General features: G+C 37.3%; 1 non-coding gene across 1 annotated transcript; it reads right to left on the bottom strand.

Moving 5' to 3' along the window:
- Positions 1–8,420: 8,420 nt before the first annotated feature.
- On the bottom strand, positions 8,421–8,524 carry LOC123835021 (U6 spliceosomal RNA). Its single transcript, XR_006788583.1, has one exon. It is a non-coding gene; the product is annotated as a U6 spliceosomal RNA (small nuclear RNA).
- Between the last annotated feature and the right edge of the window lie 11,424 nt (positions 8,525–19,948).

Raw genomic sequence — 19,948 nt, 5'->3', positions numbered from 1 at the left:
ATCTTGAAAAAGAATGAAGTTGGGGGATGCATGCTTGCCAATTCCATTACAAAACTGCAGTAATCAAGAATGTGTGGTACTGATATAAAGAGAGACATATAGATCAATGAAATAGAATTTAGAGTCCAGTAATAAACCCAAACATTTATGGGCAATTGATTGTTGACAAGGATGTCAAACAATTTAATGGGGAAAGAATAATCTTTTGATGTACAATGCTTGCACAACCAGATATCGACCTACAAAAGAATACAGTTGGACTTCTACATCACATGTTAAAAATTAACCCAAAATCAAAGACCTAAATGTAAGAGCTAAACTTTAATATTCTTTGAAGGTGCAAATCTTTATGACTTTGAATTAGGTAATGTTTTCCTGGATACGACACTTAAAGCACAAGTCACTAAGGAAATAAAATAGATAAACTGGACTTCATCAAAATTTTAAATGGTGTACTTCAAAGGACACCGTTGATACATAAAGAACTCTTTATGTATATAGAAATATACATATATAAAAATAACTTACAGCTCAAAGACAACACAATTTAGAAAAGGGAAAGGATCTGTATAGACAATTCTACAAAGAAGATATACAAATTGCCAAAAAGACCATGAAAAGATTATTATTAGTCATTAGGGAAATGCAAATAAACCACAATGAAATAACACTTCACATACTCTAAGAAACTACAATTAAAAAGATAGGCAATAGGGCGCCTGGGTGGCTCAGTCGTTAAGCATCTGCCTTCAGCTCAGGTCATGATCCCAGGGTCCTGGGATCGAGTCCCACATCGGGCTCCCTCCTCAGGGGGAAGCCTGCTTCTCCCTCTCCCGCTCCTGCTGCTTGTGTTCCTGCTCTATCTCTGTCTCTGTCAAATAAATAAATAAAATCTTAAAAAAAAAAAAAAGATAGGCAATAGTAAGTGTTGACGAGGATGTGGAGAAATTGGAATGCTCAAACATTGCTTGATGGAAAGATAAATAGTACAGCTGCTTTAGAAAACAGACAGTCAGTTCCTCAAAATGTTAAACATAGAGTTACCATATGACCCAGAAATCTCAATTCTAGGTATCTATTCCCCAGAATGAATACATATATCCACCTAAAACTTGTATATAAATGTTCATAGCAGCATTATTCATAATAACTGAAAAGCAAAACCTAAATTTTTATCGACTGAAGAATGGTTAAACAAAATGTAGTACCTCTATAAAATGGAATATTATTGGCCATAAGAAGGAATTAAGTATGGATAGGTGTTATAACATGGATAAGCTCAGAAACATTATGCTACATGAAAGAAGCCAGTCACCAAAGATCACATATTTTGTTTTGAGCTTGTTTTGATTAAATATTTAAAATACAGAATTATTTCATGTTGTATATTTAAAGAGACAGTAAAAAAAGGAAATTGTCATCAATTCAAGTTACACCTAAGAATAATAGAGGCTTTTGAATCCCAAGGAGAACAAAGTTTTAAAAAATGAATAAGCAAATACATTTATTAAAACTTTGAGGCTATTTAACAATTTATTGAAGTCAGGAAAATAGATCAATTCTTCATATATCAACTGTAGGAACCTAGATGTCCCAGAAATTATATTTCCAAGGATATGCTTTATAAAATTAATATTACATTCTTTGTTGAACTGGGACTTTGGCAACTTTGGGTATAATTTCACCCCTGAACCTATACCATGATGAATTAGTCAGCAGCAGCTCATTCCATCTCTGGGAAATGGCCAGAACGGGCAACTCCCTAGAAACAGAAAGTAGATTAGTGGTTGGCTGGGACTAAGTGGGAGGAGGAAGAGAATGATTGATAATGGATACAAAGTTTCTCTGGGGGGTAATGGAAAATTGAAATTAAATTAAATTAAAAATAAAATTAGAGTGATGGATGGTTGCACAACTCTAAAAATAACTGAATTGCATATTTTCCCCCTACCTTTCCCCCTCTTGAATTGTACACTTTTAACAGCCAACCTTTATGATATATTGCATTTCTATAAAGTTGTTAATAAATAATATACACAGAGAGAGAGAGACCAATAAGGTAAATGTGGTAAGATATTAACAAATAGGGAACCTGGGTGGTAGGTACATGGAATTTCTAAATTTTGCAGCTTTTCTGTGAGTTAAATTTATTTCAAAATAAAAAATAAAAATAAGCTTTATGGTGTCCCCTGACTTTTTTAACTAAATGCATGTATCATAGTAATAAAATTTTAAAAATTATGGAACAGATATGGGTTTAGAATGAAGTAAGAGATAACATGGTCTAGTCAGGATGACTCCAGAACTCCAAGAGGCACCATCCAATAATATAATGGCCAGACATTCCCCACTAATCTGTAGCTTTAAATTCAATGTACGGGGCCTATCTGGCAAAGCTCTAGAGTTGGCCAGTTTTTAGCTCTGCTGCGTAGGTAACTTATTTATGCTATCAGGGTGTAGTAGGCAGAATTCTAAGATCACCAGCAGTGACTCAACCCTGGTATAATGCCCTCCTCAAGTGTGAGCGGGAACTGTGAAGGTGACAGTACAGTCCCTCCCATGACTGGATTATGTCGTATGGCAGAGTTGACTTTAAGAAAGAAAAGACCTGACCTAAGCACATGACCCTTTTAAATCTGGGTCTTGACATTAGAGACAAAGGAGCTAGAGATTTGACAGGAGTTTTCACATTGCCTGCTTTAAAGATATAGGGGGCCGCATGGCCCAAAATGCAGGCAGCCTCTGGGAACTGAGAGCAACCCCCAACTGACAGCCAGCAAGGAGATTGGAACCTCCGTTCTATAGCCTCAAGGAATGCGATTCTGCCAACGGCCTGAATGAGGTTGGAAGTCGATTCTTCTTCGTAGGCTCTAGATGGGAAAGCAGCTGCGTGGACACCTTGATTTTGGCATTGTGAGATCCTGAGCAGAGAACCAAGTCATGCAGTGCCGGGACTTCTACCCTAGAGAACAGTGAGCTAATAAATGTGTTGTTTTAAGCTGGGAAGTTTGTGATGATATATTACAAAGCAAAAGAAAATGATACACAGAGTATCCATTTCCTCACATATAAAATTAGAATAGGACGCCTGGGTGACTCAGTCGGTTAAGCGTCTGCCTTCGGCTCAGGTCATGATCCCAGGGTCCTGGGATTGAGCCCCACATTGGGCTCCCTGCTCAGCCAAGAGTCTACTTCTCCCTCTGCCTTTGCCCCTCCCCCCCAATCATGCTCTCTCTCGCTCACTTGCTCTCTCTCAAGTAAATAAAATCTTTAAAAAAATAAAATAAAATGAGAATAATAGCACTATCTGCCTCATAGCAAGGTGAATCCTTACCAGATAAAAGAATCATATAAAATATTTAGCAGTCTTTCATGTAGTACATACTTAATTTAGGTTAGCTCTCATTATCATTACTTTTACTCTTGTTATTGAGATCAGGTAAAGCAAAATCTCAAAAAAAATCAGAATCTTCTCCAGTAACCCATAATAAACTTATTCATTAATACGCTATCCAAGATATTTTGTCACACCCAGGATATGAGTAATATTCCTAATATCATTCAGGCTTTGGTTTTTATTCAAGATCTGATTTATCCCAATGGTAGCATATCTTAGTGAAAGATAACTTTCTCAGTCCTTTAAAGTATTCATCACACGGCCACCTGTCAAGTTTTGATGATGCGTGGATAATGATGGAGATAGCAAGGAACATTCTTATAAATGTTTCCTGAATATGGCATTTAAAATTTTATCCGTTAACTGTAAAACTGAAATACTCCTGCCAACTAACAGAGCCAAGATGGTACTCACGAAACAAACAAGCCAAACCACCTGAATAAAATCACACTTGTAAAATGGACTGAATAGTTTTGTGTCACCTAATCCCCGCTATGGGCTAATACTCAGCATGGCTGATAGCCAGACTCTAACATCGACTGATTGTAATGTGTACCTGTGCATATGTGAAGCAAAACACCACTTATTCCCAGATGGTATTTATCTAAAGATAAATAAGTGAAGCAGTGAAGCAGAAAAATTGCTAATCCATATAGCATTAAGCTAGCTTTACCTCAAACACTTCATAATTTCCATTTATGTTTCATGATATCACCAAGATTGCCATGGATTCATTCTCCTTGCTACTGAGTAAGGGCGGCACTCATTCCTAGATCCTCCCTTCCCATCAAATTTAAAACTGTACCAGTATTTTAAGATCTCTAGAATTCAAAGAAATGCACCACTGAATGATCAGAGCAGTCGAGAATGTCAGGTAGATCCATGGTCTGCAATAAACGTCTTCAAAACATAAAAATGATGGAGAAATGAAATTGGAATATACTGTCTCAGCAAAGTGAAAATGTCACTAAGCTATTTGATTTTCTGAAATTAAGACATAATTTTGAGAAAATCATTAATCAACAGTTATTAAATACCTGACTATGATAAACAACTTTTGATAGCTGAGATTCCTAGCTAAGAAAATTAAGTTTAAAATTTATTTAAAGTCTCATTCAACTCTCCTTACCTTACACATAAATCTATTCTAACTGGAGTCATTTCATGTTGCCCTTTAAATTTTGAATCCTAGCAACATTCTTATTTTAATCATTCTTGAAACATTACTAATTTTTGGAATGAAGGTTTATCCATTATTTTTACAAAACACCTTAGCTTATCATTAAAAAGAATGCTGACTTAAAAGTTGTATGTTTTATATACATTTAATTTGTATCTTGATTATTTATTAGCACATCACATTCAAAATACTTCGCTAGCTGAACAGAGTGGCATATCAATAAATCAAATGCAGACTTAATCCTGATATCAGAATAATGATGTACAGAACATCTTCATATACGGGGCTGTGGGGGAGGGGAGGGCAGGTAACTTCCCACATTAAAGTACCCAAAATTATTTGAGAACTATTTTAATGTTTAGTTAAGACTCAGTAAATTTGTGAGGCATAGATATTTGAGAGTGTAATTCCAAATATAGAAAAATAATATAAGTTCGAGCTACATATTTTGTTATTAAATATCATTCTTTTAATGATATTACTATAACATAAAGAAAAAAGTTAGGGGGTTTGTCTGTTTTTCAAAAGAAAATTAGTCTCTTTACTTCATAGCAGCATTTCTAACCCAGATATGCTTTGGAAAATCAATCACTGTAATCCCCTTTTGGTATGTGCAGGCTTTTTGCAAGAGGGTCCATAACTTTACTTCAATACTAAAAATGATGTTGAGTTCTCAAAATTATAAGAACCATGGATTATTTCATTGTTATCAGAGATTTAAATAAATGTTGAGTAGATGCCTATCAAAGTGTTAAAATTATTTTATCTGAGTAGTGATAAAAAGAATTTTATTATTTTTATTTAACTTGAAAAATACTTTAAAAATATATAAAAAGGAAAAAGAAATCACCTGTAAATCTACCACAATGTGTATATACACTGATGTGTATTCTCCCCTCCCACATCTCACACTAGACTCGTTATGTTATATTAACAATTTGAAATGGTCTTTGTAGATGTTATCCCAAGTTTATGCAGACATATTTATGCATATTTACATTACATTCACATACATATTTATTTTTTATAAAAAGGAGTCCTGATATATATGTACAAACTTATTTTAATTACAAATACACTGTGGACATATTTTCAGATCTGTACACATATATCTACATCATTCTTTTTATTGTTTGTATAACACTGCTCACCTCCAAACATGTTACATAATTTAGTCCTTCATTATGTTTATTGTCTATTTCCTTCCACAGATAAGCTTCATTGGATAAAGAGTTCTTCATTTCTGCCATATCCAAGTGCTTAGGTTAGTCCTACCATATAGCAGGTTCTCAACAAATACTTGTTGAATGAATCAAGTTTTAACTAATGTAAACCGATAACATGTTTTGCTATACTCTTATTAATGAACTTATTTTGATTGTGTTCTTTGCTATTAAGAGAAATATTTCAAGACTGTCTCTATGGATATATCTTCCCTTACTGAGGCAGTTATTTCTTAAATTCCTGGAAGGTAACTGCTAGGTTATAGATTATATGCTTTTAAAAATAGTATTGCTAAACTGTCCTCCAAAAATGTTATACCAAATTAAATTCCTAATAGAAGATATGAGTCGGCCATTTAGTCTTATTCTTTGTAACTTTCTGCTTTTCCAATTTCCTATAACTGACATTAATTATCTTAATCAGAAGAAGAGCCATGATTTAAAAAATTAGTTTTTATTTTCTTGATCATCCTAGAAACATAATTTAACAGTCTAAAACTTGAACATAACAGATATCCATATCATTTGGACTATAGTAGTCTTTTTTCACTCATTTAAGTTATTCCAGTACTTAATTTTAAAAATTGTTATTTCAGTGTCTATCAACAATTTACTACCAATTTACTTATCAAAAGTAAGCCTTACAACATGCTTACTGGAACAGAGTAATTAGAAAGATGTAACTAATTTTCTAAAGTTGATGTTGTCTTATAATTTGCAGAGTAGCGTGAAGAGAAATGCTTTTAATAATAAATGATTTTTTACTAATGATGAGTTATTAATAAATAAATGTATTTGCCTCTCAGCCCTTTTAGTAAAAGTCCAGGGAGGAAAGAAAGAAATTAAAATTTTCAGAGTACACAAAATATATATTAGTTTCCAGGTTTGGAATGTTTCTAAGCAGCCAGTAGACTGAAAAAGGAGTTATTCAGCTTTAAATTTGACCTTATTGTTCAATAAGTGTGACCATGGCCTTGGTAAACTGTTGTCCTTCTACAAAACTTATACTATTAACCCGGAGTCATGATACTAGAGCTGCTTATTCAGACCTTCTGACAAATTGCACTGAACCAATCATGTATGTCTGCATCTCATCTAAATAGAAATAGACACAGGGAGGAGATTGTGTCAGGGTACAAAGATTCCCTTTGTGAAGGGAAAGCAAATGGTAGCTGTAATAGGACTGGACCCTCCATCATTGCCTCTGTCTTCTGACTTATTTATCCAGGGACAACATTCATTGTCTCCCAAACAGTTCAAAAGCTAATAAAATTTCATAACCAGTGGACTTCTGATTTATATAATAGCAAGTTGTAAGTAATCAAATAGAAAATCTGTAATGAATAGAAAAAAGTCCCACTTTAATCAACATTGAAGAATACTTCTAAATGCCATGGGTGCGGTGGTGTGATTTTAGACTTCTGCAAAGTAAGCAAGCCCTGCTCTCAAGGAATCTGCATGTCGCCTAGCAGCCAAGGAGATTCAGAGAAAGAGGTAAGCAAGAAAACATGGCAATTTGAGTTGGTATTCTAATCTAGAGGTGAACTTTGTGATGCTTCATTTCAGTGTTACTGTAAGAAATTATATACAGCTACTACTCGTTAGATGAGCGAACACAATGTGATCATGAAAGAACTGGAAAATCTCAAGTGGCTTTCCCATTAATTAAATTCCCTGACAGGGATTCAAGACCTAAGTCATCCTTCAGCATTCTGGTTTTTAACTTTTCCCTCAAATTAACATATTTATGTTTACTCAGTTTCCTTTATTCATTTTTTCATCTTTAGTTATGAAGAAAAAGTTATCTTTCCAACTTTCTTTTTTTTAAGACTTTATTTACTTATTTGAGAGAGAGAGAGAGAGAGAGGGTGCATGAGCAGGGGGGCAGGGGCAGAGGGAGAGGGAGAAGCAGACTCCCCACTGAGCAGAGAGGCTGACGTGGGTCTCAATCCCAGGACCCTAGGATCATGACCTGAGCCATAGGCAGACGCTTAACCAACTGAACTACCCAGTCACCCCTCTTTCCAACTTTCTAATGCTTCTTAAACTTCAAGTATTTGCATGGATAGGCTTCAAAAGGCCAGTTTTTTAAAAAAGGCTTTTGTGAAATTAAATTCTTTGAATAGCTATTATCAAAGTATTATTTTAATCCTAACAAGATCAGGGCCCTAATTAAGCCCCTTGTTGGTTAAAGTCAATATTCTCCTTTTATTACTTAAAGGTGTCTGCCAAGGATCTCAAAGGCATTAATTTATTGTGAAATTTTTAGATGAATTTCTTGAAAGGTATGTCCTCCTATTTATCCAGGCTGCCTGTATATTATTGTCCCACTGTTTACTTTAATATGTTTTTTCCATGCAAATTCAATCTCTCATTCCTTTATTGGGAAGGTACTATCATACTGTTGAACTTGGTAGATAGTCAATCAAAGATTCACTTAATAAATTAACCCTACAGATACTGATTGAACACCTTCTGTGTATAAAGTAAAACAGTAGCTGCTGAGGTAAAGACAAAAGTAAATTAATCACAGACCTAATTCTCCTAAAGTTAACAATCAAGTGGCAGAGATGGTGACAAGACATGTAATTTGGAGCCCGAGTAAAACATTGAGAAGAAAATGGAGGAGGAGAAAGTGAAATTCTTACGTGTCATACTTGTGCAGGGCCATGCTAATCTGCTCAGTATTGGTCCAATTTAGTATATGTGCTGCCAGAGAGAGCAGGAAAGTGAAATTTTTAGATACTGAAACTTCCTAATTTACCATTAAGGCAGAATTTACATAATTACACAGGTTCCACTGAAAAAAATTCTGAATTTTCTTATTTAAACATTTACTACATCTCTCATTCATTTATTCCACATACCATTATTTATTGAGCGCCTCCTGTGTGGACAATACTGCATAAGGTTATGTCAGAATACAAAAGTGATGCATTATCTAAAAATAAAATATTTAGAGACTTCAGGGTTGCTATTTTTCATAGAGATGCTTTTATAGCTTGGCCCAGAATTTTCTAGAGGGCTTAAGCTGACTTTCATAGAAACCACCTTTTATATTGTACTTAACATTTTTTACATCATTTTTTATCTTAATGTTAAAATCTTAAAGTTCATGTTTTTGGACTTTCGATTTCAAAAGGTCTTTGTATTAATGGGAGAAGCCAGGATTTATGGTAGTAAACAACAGCACAAAAAAATCATCATACACCTGTGAATCTTAGCATTTATCCAGTAGACTGTGTTAGAAATGATAATATGTAAAGCAGAGGTCTAATTCTTCCAACTGGCAACAGATATCAAGTCATAAGTCCAATTATTCTTTACAGTTCACCAAATATTCTTGGGTCTTGAAGAAGATAACCAAAAAGTGATAAATGCACATTGTTCACATTATTTTGATGATATATAAAATATTTCACAAAGTTCACACTGTAATGTATTTAGTTTCTTTTAGTGGTGGCAAAATATATTCAGATATGAAAATGCCCACCTAAAAATGCATATGCCAGCTATATTCACTTTAGTAATGGCCATGAGTTAATAATTAATTTGCATCGAATGAATTAAAACACAAGAGAAAATTATTTCATATTAAAAAGAGAAGTGCTGCTCATAGAAAAATGCTATGGGAAAAATATTCAATATTAACTCAAATGTTGATGCATGAGGAGTGAATACAAAATGTACAAAAGTGCAGGGACTCTGAATCCCATGTGGCATTTTCAGGAAGCCACTGCAGGATGTGCTTGGTAAAATGTGGTGGTAAAACAAGAAAAAGGTAGACTGGTGCCTAAAGTAGGGGATCCAAAACAAGAAAGCCAAAAAGTGGAGACCCACCAGGACAGCCACGCCTTAGTCTAGAAAGCAGCTAGTACAGACTGAAACAGGCAGAGGGGTAAAATCTCCAAATGATCAGACTTTTTGAACATTTGAAAAGATAGTAATGAGTATTTGAGAGATCCGACAGAGGTAGATTGAAAAGGTATATTGAAGATCAAACGAAAAAGATGGGAGCAAAGCAATTAACTCTAAGTAAGCGAAAGACTGAAAAAAGATAAAGTATAATAATATCTACCTCATCTGTTAATACACAATATCTACATGGTAAAACTGACCGATGATTTAAGCAAATGTTTTACAAAGATATTGGGAAGATAGAGGAAGGGAAGAGAGGTGAATATAAAAGAGAAATATATAATCAATAGGTACTATCTACATATGATGAAGAAAAAGTTACATGTATGTATAATTTGTATATGGAGGAGGGGGGAAATATCAGACAAATCAACTAAAGTTGTTGAAAGCAAATGTGTCTGGGTAATGGACTAGAAAGGAACAAAGGTAGGAGAGGTGTCTGATGTTTATTATAACTCTTTCACTTTTAAAACCTTTGTGGATAGCATTTTGATAAAGATCTTTGAATTTTTTTAAAGAAAGAGCGCGTGCCTGCACATGCACACACACACACACACACACACACGAGCTAAGGGGGGAGGGGCAGAGGGAGAGAGAAAGAATCTTAAGCAGGCTTTCCAACCAGCCTGGAGCCCCTATGGGGATCTATGTCACAACCCTAAGATCATGACCTGACCCAAAAACCAAGAGTTGAACGTTTGACTGAGCCACTCAGGCACCCCCAAATCTTTGAATATTTTAAATTAATATTCAAATATTTTAAATTTGCAACTAACAAAATGCATTCTGCCTAATCTAAGTAGAGACACAATTTGTTAAAGAATACAAGGGAAATCATAGTTTCATTAAATGGGTTAGTGAAACAGGGGAGAGGCTGTGTATCCAGCCACACACAAGATTTGGCCCATTAAAGACATTCCTCCTAAAGCCAAATGCTACAAATCCCAGCTACCACCCATTCCAGAAGAATGGATGCTACCTACTCAGGTTGCTTACTTTGAATCAGTCTTACAGATTGTGAATGACAGAATATGGATTCCCTGCTTTCAGTCTATGGCCAAAGGAGTCTAGAAAAGTGAGTTTTCTGGATTCTCCTTTAAAGAGGCAAAAAAAAAAAAAAAATATGGGAAATTGGGCGCTTGGGTGGCTCAGTTGGTTAAGCGACTGCCTTTGGCTCAGGTCATGATCCTGGAGTCCCGGGATCGAGTCCCGCATCGGGCTCCCTGCTCGGCAGGGAGTCTGCTTCTCCCTCTGACCCTCCCCCCTCTCATGTGCTCTCTCTCTCTCATTCTCTCTCTCTCAAATAAATAAATAAAATCTTTAAAAAAAAAATATGGGAAATTATCAAGATGTAGGGAAGTTATACAAAAGATACCAGATAGCTAAAAATGACAAATGTTTGCTACGCATAGATAAATCAATTCCTTTCCTAGAATGTATGCTCTCTGTCATCAATAATTAACCATTTAAATACCAGAATCATGGTCATTACCAAAAAAAATTCTAAGAAGTTGTTATAATTCTAGATTAGAAACTTCTGGGAATTTATTAGGTTATCAGTTACTGTGGGGAGCTAGATATATCAGAGCACAATTTATACAGAGATGTGAGTATAGATTCTAGGCCTGATTATAAGAAAGCAAGTGTGAACAAGCAGCTGAGAAACATTTGGTTAAATGGAAAGGTGTAGAAGACTGAGTGAAAAACTCAACATCTTGGAGAAGAGTTACAAATTCTGTCACAAGAATGGTTTTCTACTGTTACTGTTAACTTTTCCTCTTCTACACACTACGCACCGAAGATTATTTTTATTGCAGTTGGAATTTGAGCATCTTAAGTATATGTTTTGGTGATTATATTTTTCTTTAGCTGAAATTATCATAAATTTCTTCACTTCTTAGCAGCAATTATGTGATAGTCAAGTATATTAGGAAGTAAACATGTTGATTTGTCTCCAGGGTAACCTATGCACAATTGGAGACAGGTGAAGACATAAATAACTAGATAGATAATGTTATAATTATATAGAATAAGAATTGGAATTGTTATTTGATGAAATAAGAGTCAAGGTTTCATTTACTAAGCTGAGTCAACATAATACCAGGAAATTAGACTAGCCCAACAATCCAAAATTATATATGTAACAACTCCCAAGAATATTATCACTTTAAAATTCTTGAGATACATTAGCCTTTCAAGACAGAATCAAAGAACTAGACATCTCAAGAGACCATCCTATCCAGTTACACTCTACTACTAGTCAAGATTACGGTAGTCATTGATTCCCAAAATGTACATTATGGTAATAAAGTTAGAGTTGATGTAGGATATAACATCCTCATTTTACTGATTATAAAACCAAAAATCTTAGAATTGGAAAATGTATGCCCTCATTTTTATAAGTGAAAAGTTCAGAAAGTAAAAGCAGTATGAAGAAATTCACATTGAATGGAAGAAAACATTCTATTTTTATTTATTTTTTTATTTTATTATGTTATGTTAGTCACAATACATCATTGGTTTTTCATGTGGTGATCCATGATCCATTGCTTTCATATAACACCCAGTGCTCCATGCAGTACGTGCCCTTCTTAATACCCATCACTGGGCTAACCAATCCCCCCTCCCCCCGCCCCCCTAAAACCCTCAGTTTGTTTCTCAGAGTCCATAGTCTCTCATGGTTCATCTCTCCCTCCAATTCCACCCCCCGCATTTTTCCCTTCCTTCTCCTAATGTCCTCCATGCTATTCCTTATGTTCCACAAATAAGTGAAACCATATGATAATTGACTTTCTTTGCCTGACTTATTTCACTTAGCATAATCTCCTCCAGTCCCATCCATGTTGATGTAAAAGTTGGGTATTCATCCTTTCTGATGGCGAGTAATATTCCATTGTATATATGGACCACATCTTCTTTATCCATTCATCTGTTGAAGGGCATCTCAGCTCTTTCCACAGTTTGGCTATTGCGGACATTGCTGCTATGAACATTGGGGTGCATATGGCCCTTCTTTTCACTACATCTGTGTCTTTGGGGTAAATAAGCAGTAGTGCAATTGCTGGGTCATAGGGTAGCTCTATTTTTAAATTTTTGAGGAACCTCCACACTGTTTTCCAAAGTGGCTATACCAACTTGCATTCCCACCAACAGTGTAAGAGGGTTCCCCTTTCTCCACAACCTCTCCAACATTTGTTGTTTCTTTCCCTGTCCATTTTTGCCATTCTAACTGGTGTAAGGTGGTATCTCAGGGTGGTTTTGATTTGGATTTCCCTGATGGCTAATGATGATGAACATTTTTTCATGTGTCTGTTAGCCATTTGTATGTCTTCTTCAGAGAAGTGTCTTTTCATATCTTCTGCCCACTTTTTGACTTGATTATTTGTTTTTTGGGTGTTGAGTTTGAGAAGTTCTTTATAGATCTTGGATACCAGCCATTTATCTGTAGTGTCATTTGCAAATATCTTCTCCCATTCTGTGGGTTGCCTCTTTGTTTTGTTGACTGTTTCCTTTGCTGTGCAGAAGCTTTTCATCTTGATGAAGTCCCAAAAGTTCATTTTTGCTTTTGTTTCACTAGCTTTTGGAGATGTATCTTGAAAGAAGTTGCTGTGGCCAATGTCAAAGAGGTTACTGCCTATGTTCTCCTCTAGGATTTGGATGGATTCCTGTCTCACATTGAGGTCTTTCATCCACTTTGAGTTTATCTTTGTGAATGGTGTTAGAGAATGGTCGAGTTTCATTCTTCTGCATGTGGCTGTCCAATTTTCCCAGCACCATTTATTGAAGAGACTGTCTTTTTTCCATTGCATGTTTTTTCCTGCTTTGTCAAAGATTATTTGACCATAGAGTTGAGGGTCCATATCTGGGTTCTCTATTCTGTTCCATTGGTCTAGATGTCTGTTTTTGTGCCAGTACCATGCTGTCTTGGTGATCACAGCATTGTAATCTAGCTTGAAATCGGGCAACGTGATGCCCCCAGCTTTGTTTTTCTTTTTCAACATTTCCTTGGCGATTCAGGGTCTTTTCTGATTCCATACAAATTCTAGGATTGTTTGTTCCAGCACTTTGAAAAATGTCATTGGAATTTTGATTGGGATGGCATTGAAGGTATAGATGGCTCTGGGTAGCATAGACATTTTAACAATGTTTATTCTTCCAATCCATGAGCATGGACTGTTTTTCCATCTTTTTGTGTCTTCTTCAATTTCTTTCATGAGTGTTTTGTAGTTCCTAGAGTATTGATCCTTTACCTCTTTGGTTAGGTTTATTCCGAGGTATCTTATGGTTTTTGGTGCTATTGTAAATGGAATCGTTTCTCTAATTTCTCTTTCTACAGTTGCTACAATTGTTAGTGTATAAGAAAGCAACTGATTTCTGTGCATTGATTTTGTATCCTGCCACATTACTGAATTGCTGGATGAGTTCTAGTAATTTGGGGGTGGAGTCTTTTGGGTTTTCCACATAAAGTATCATGTCGTCTGCGAAAAGAGAGAGTTTGACTTCTTCTTTGCCAATTTGAATACCTTTTCTTTCTTTTTGTTGTCTGATTGCTATTGCTAGGACTTCTAGTACTATGTTAAACAATAGTGGCGAGAGTGGGCATCCTTGACGTGTTCCTGATCTTAAGGGAAAGGCTCTCAGCTTTTCCCCATTGAGGATGATATTCGCTGTGGGTTTTTCATGGATGGATTTTATGAACTTGAGGAATGTTCCCTCTATCCCTATCCTCCGAAGAGTTTTAATGAGGAAAGGATGTTGTATTTTGTCAAATGCTTTTTCTGCATCGAGAGGACCATGTGGTTCTTCTCCCTTCTATTAATGTGTTCTATCACATTGATTGATTTGCCAATGTTGAACCACCCTTGCATGCCGGGGATAAATCCCACTTGGTCGTGGTGGATGATCCTTTTAATGTATTGTTGGGCCCTATTAGCTAGGATTTTGTTGAGGATTTTGGAATCCATATTCATCAGGGATATCGGTCTGAAATTCTCCTTTTTGATGGGGTCTTTGCCTGGTTTGGGGAATAAGGTAATGCTGGCCTCATAGAATGAGTTTGGAAGTTTTCCTTCTGTTTCTATTTTTGGAAAGAGCTTCAGGAGAATAGGTATTATTTCTTCTTTGAATGTTTGGTAGAATTTCCCAGGGGATCCATTAGGCCCTGGACTCTCGTGTTTTGGGAGGTTTTTGATCACTGCTTCAGTCTCGTTACTGGTTATTGGCCTATTCAGGTTGTCAATTTCATCCTGTTTCAATCTTGGCAGCTTATAGGTTTCCAGGAAGGCCTCCATTTCATCCAGATTGCTCAGTTTATTGGCATATAGTTGTTGGTAATAATTTCTAATAATCGTTTCTATTTCCTTGGTGTTAGTCGTGATCTCTCCCCTTTCATTCATAATTTTATTAATTTGGGTCCTTTCTCTTCTTTTGGATAAGTCTGGCCAGTAGTTTATTGATCTTAATTCTTTCAAAGAACCAACTTCCAGTTTCGTTGATCTGATCTACTCTGTTTCTGGTTTCTAATCCATTGATCTCTGCTCTAATTTTAATTATTTCTCTTCTAATGTGTGGCTTAGGCATCGTTTGTTGCTTTTTCTTTAGTTCTTTAAGGTGTAGAGTTAGTTGGTGAATTCGGGATTTTTCTATTTTTTTTGAGTGAGGCTTGGATGGCTATGTATTTCCCATTTAGGACTGCCTTTGCAGTATCCCATAGGTTTTGGATCGATGTGTTTTTGTTCTCATCTGTTTCCATGAATTGTTTAAGTTCTTCTTTGATTTCCTGGTTGACCCAGCCATTCTTGAGCAGAGTGGTCTTTAGCTTCCAAGTGTTTGAATTTCTGCCAAATTTTTTCTTGTGATTGAGTTCCAGTTTTAGAGCATTGTGGTCTGAGAATATGCAGGGAATAATCTCAGTCTTTTGGTATCAGTTGAGACCTGATTTGTGACCCAGTATGTGGTCTATTCTGGAGAAAGCTCCATGCGTGCTCAAGAAGAATGAGTATTCTGTTGTTTTAGGGTGGAATGTTCTGTAAATATCTATGAGGTCCATCTGGTCCAATGTATCATTCAAAGCTCTTGTTTCCTTGTTGATTTTCTGCTTAGATGATCTGTCCATTGCTGAGAGTGGAGTATTGAGGTCTCCTACAATTAACGTATTGTTATCAATATGACTCTTTATTTTGGTTAACAGTTGGCTTAGGAAGATGGTTGCTCCCATGTTGAGGGCATAGATATTTACAATTGTTAGATCTTCTTGTTGGATAGACCCTTTAAGAATGATATAGTGTCTCTGTATCATATATGTCTGTGCTCTAATTACAGACTTTAGTTTAAAATCTAATTTGTCTGATATAAGAATTGCTACCCCAGCTTTCTTTTGAGGTCCGCTGGCATGGAAGACGGATCTCCATCCCTTCACTTTCAGTCTGGATGTATCTTTAGGTTCAAAATGAGTCTCTTGTAGGCAGCATATGGATGGGTCCTGTCTTTTTATCCAATCTGCAACCCTGTGCCGTTTTATGGGAGCGTTTAGGCCATTCACGTTGAGAGTGATTATTGAAAGATATGAATTAATTGTCATCATGTTGCCTGTGAAGATGTTGTTTTTATAGATTGTCCCTGTAAATTTCTGTTGTATACCACTCTTGGGGGTCTTTCTCCTTTTATAGAACCCCCCTTAATATTTCTTGCAGGGCCAGCTTAGTGGTCACATATTCTTTCAGTTTCTGCCAGTCGTGGAAGCTCTGCATCTCTCCATCCATTCTAAATGAAAGCCTTGCCGGATAAAGTATTCTTGGCTGCATGTTCTTCTCATTTAGTACCCTGAATATGTCTTGCCAGGCCTTTCTGGCTTGCCAGGTCTCTGTGGATAGGTCTGACATTATTCTGATGTTCCTCCCTCTGTACGTAAGGAATCTCTTCCCCCTAACTGCCCTTAAGATAGTTTCCTTGGTTCTAAAATTTGCAAGTTTTACTATTACATGCTTGGGTGGTGGCCTATTTTCCTTGATCTTGGGAGGGGTCCTCTCTGCCTCTAGGACGGGAATGTTTGTTTCATTCCCCAGATTAGGGAAGTTCTCAGCTATGATTTGCTCAAATACATCTTCTAGTCCTCTCTCTCTCTCCACTCCCTCCAGGATTCTTATTATTCTGACATTGGAACGCTTCATGATGTCACTTATTTCTCTGATTCTATTTTCATGGATTCTGAGTTGTTTTTCCCTGGCCTCCTCTATTCCCTTTTTATCTATTATATTGTCTTCCAGGTCGCTTATTCGCTCTTCTGCCTCAGTTACCCTAGCTGTTAGATTATCTAGATTGGATTGGATCTCATTGATAGCATTTTTAAGTTCTGCCAATTCACCTTTTATTTCTGCCCTTAGAGACTCTATGTTGCCATTAATTGATTTCTCCATTCTAGCCATTGTCTTCACAATTGCAAGCCTGAATTCCATCTGCAACATCTTGGTTATATCTGCATCCATTTGTAAATCTACAGCATAAATCATAATCTGAGTCTTTTCTATTTTGGGGGCTCCTCCTCCTAGTCATTCTGTTGATGGGTGTTTGAGGGAATGTATAGAGTCCAAATTATCGACCAGAACCCAAGCAAGATGCACCTGTTTTCTTGGGACCTTAGGGTTGCTGGCCTCTTGTTTCCTCAGCCTGTCTTCTCTGGGGAGGGCCTGCCGCACTGTTACTCAGGCAACCCTGTTTGGGCGGAGTTGCCCTGCGCCCCTGTGGCAGGGGATGGGCTCAGCGGGAATCAGTCTTTGGGGCTTTTGTTCTCTGGCGGCTTTCCCTGGTGGCTTTCCCCGTCTCTTCCGCGAGTCAGAGCAGAAGAGACCATTTCCAATCCTCTTCCTCAGAGCAGAGATCGCAGTCTGTTCTTCAGTGAGCTCTCCAGGCCACACCATCTCTGTTTCTGTCTGTGCTGCTATAAACTGCAGCATCCTGGGTTGTGCGCCCCTCTGCAGTGCTCCCAGTCCTGCCTCCAGGTCGGTGCATGTCTCTGCCCCTTGTGCTTCTAAAACCACCAGCCACCCCTAGATCGCATGCACGCAACCCCAGCGCTCCGGGTTTCCGTCCTGGGGGCTGCAGTTCGCAGGCGCGACCCCGCTGCTCCGGGTTTCCACCCTGGGGGCTGCCCTAAAGTCCTTTTCCCACTGCTACCGGTCTGCGAGTCTGTGCTCGTCCCCAGTGCGTGAGGCTGTCGCTCACCAGCGGTGTAGGATCCCCACGTCCAGGCACCCTCCTGCTGATGTTTATCCTCCGAAATCTGCCCGAGGAATCAGGGGTCCCCGCTTCGTACCTCAAAACCAACCACCTGCGATATTCTGTTTGGAGAGATCCAGATCTTCTTACACCTCAGGCTGGTTTTGTGGGTGCTCAGAGTGGTCTGGTAGATATCCAGCTCAATTTCGGGGACCAGTTGAAACAGGGTCCCCTACTCCTCCACCATCTTCCCCACTCCCCCTGGAAGAAAACATTTTAGAACACAGATATCTTGGTGTTGAACACTGAGCCAGAATATCATTTCAGACAGTATACATGTCCTTAAGTACTACACTCTACTGCCTCTTAACAAAGGAGAAGTGTGGTTATTGAATATCAGAAGTCCAATTGCAAGTATAATAAAAAATATGTAAATTAAAATAAGAGGAAATTATGGTTCTCAGTTGATTCTTGTTATTTGTAGTAGTTACATTTTTTTAAAAGATTTTATTTATTTGACAATGAGAGACAATAAATTTGACAATTTATTTATTTGACTCTCCCACAAGCAGGGAGAGTGGCAGGTAGAGGGAGAGGGAGAAGCAGGCTCCCCCCTGAGCAGGGAGCCCAATGCGGGACTTGATCCCAGGACCCTGGGATCATGACCTGAGCCCAATGGCAGACACTTAACCTACTGAGCCACCCAGGTGCCCCAGTAGTTAAATTTTTTAAAAAGATTTTCTTTCTTTCTTTGAGAGAGACAAGCAAGCACAAGCAGGGCAAGGGGCAGAGGAAGAGGGAGAAGCAGACTCTCCGCTGAGCAGGGAGCCTGACATGGGGCTCGATCCCAGGACCCTGGTTTCATGACCTGAGCCAAAGGCAGACACTCAACTGACCGAGCCCCCCAGACACCCCGGCAGTAGTTACATTATATCAAGAACGTGTGAACACTGAATTAGTGAATACTGAGCCATTGCTCCAAGGGAAAATACAAGATTAGGTTTCTGAAAGCTTTTGGTTACAACTTTTCTTCAACTGAGAAATTTATAATGTTTAATTATATGCAATATTTGTTTAATTATATGCAGTATTTCTGTAGAATAAAACACTAGCTGAGAAGGTTTACCATGATCCTCACCCTGGTAACATGAACATAAATATCTTTGGCTTTCAGCCTCACAACAATGCTATCAAGCATGGGTGGCTGTTGTTTTGTTTTGTTTTGTTTTTAATGAGTCATCATCTCATGAATCCCTGTATTTAGCCTCCTTTCCGTCCTTTCCATAACTTCATCATAAGCTGTAGATGTTACTTTAGCACTTTCCACAGCAGCCTCATGTACAGATCAGAGAATTTGCTCTCCCTTTTTCTGGATAGACCATGCTGTTTCATTAACATTGAACTCACAGCCTGTAGTGCTATAACTCATGCCTATATGAAATTAATCTAACACAGGTATTTTCTCCAGAAGGCACATCACAATTTCTTTCCATACACATAAAAAACCAAAAAACAAAACAACAACAACAAAAAGGAGATAGCACTTTACCACAGTGCTTGGGGGCCATTTTGAACAACAAAATTACCAAAACAAGCCCCAAAATGCAAAACTGTGGCAATAAATTGACCATGAAAAAAGACACTTGAGAGCTGAAGCAAGAATGCAGAGTGTTGCCTTGCTTGTCCTCAACTGGCTATGGTTTTTCACTATTCGGCACATGTCCACAAATGACCAGGAAAGTGCTGTTTGACTTTGAGGTTACAAATAAAGTCTAATGAGTAAGCAAATTCGCAAATGCAGAATTCATGAGTAATTAAGGATCCACTGTATATTGACCAAGATTTCAAAAGAATGACAAGACTAGTCATTGTACATAGTACATCAGGGATGTACTCCACTGGCATGTGCCTTCTGAATTGGGAAAGAATTTTCAGAGGTCAACTTGGAAAGAGGAATCCAAACATTTTTAAATTGTTCACATGATCAATTTCATGTGTCAACCTAATTGGGCCACA

This window comes from Mirounga angustirostris, unplaced genomic scaffold (genome assembly GCF_029215605.1).
Source record: "Mirounga angustirostris isolate CCGP_5_RB_7025 unplaced genomic scaffold, mMirAng1.0.hap1 SCAF_1, whole genome shotgun sequence".
Taxonomy (NCBI): domain Eukaryota; kingdom Metazoa; phylum Chordata; class Mammalia; order Carnivora; family Phocidae; genus Mirounga; species Mirounga angustirostris.
The sequence above is the reverse complement of the archived record's forward strand: the minus strand, read 5'-3'. Positions and strand labels throughout refer to the sequence as shown.